A 713-nucleotide genomic window follows, 5' to 3' on the forward strand; every position below is an offset into this window, starting at 1 on the left:
TACTAACCTATTATGTCATTGTTAAACCAATTACAAATCTACCGTGTTGTTGCTTTATTAAGATATATACACTCATTTTCATGCACGTATAAGCAATCAACCAGTCACTTACTACAGGTGACCATACTTTTTGCATCTACGGGATGTAAAGGGGGAACAAAGCCTCACATGAAGTCTTGTAAATATGAATATGTATCTTATAAAGACTTCAAGATCTCATTACCTAATAACTCACTTACTACAAGGACTTTGATATAAAGTGTTATGCACAATTTCAATATGAAGACTTGGATTCCACTCAAATACATTTTGGAGGCAATTTTTTTCGCTTTTTGTCTCCACTACATTTGTGTGACAGCTTCAGACACCTAGTTGATTTGCTAAGCTATCCGGTCATGTTTAAAATAGCCGAAATTAGCTCCACTTCTGCCAGCTGCAGCATTAAAGTGATGACCACACTACTTCAGTGTTCATTAATCCTATAATAATATCTAGGTGAACAATCATATCATAAATATAAATATAGCAGATACATATGCCATTTTCCTTAAGTGCGACATTGAATGCAGGACTTTTACTTTGTTTAATTATACGTCATGGTTTAATTATCTTTACCTAGTAAAATATCTGTATCTACTTCCTCAGCCAGATTTTGTGTGTGTGTGTGTGTATGTGTGTGTGTGTGTGTTCGGGTGGGGGGGGCTCCTCTTTCA

This window comes from Acanthopagrus latus, chromosome 20 (assembly GCF_904848185.1).
Source record: "Acanthopagrus latus isolate v.2019 chromosome 20, fAcaLat1.1, whole genome shotgun sequence".
In the NCBI taxonomy this organism is placed as follows: Eukaryota; Metazoa; Chordata; class Actinopteri; order Spariformes; family Sparidae; genus Acanthopagrus; species Acanthopagrus latus.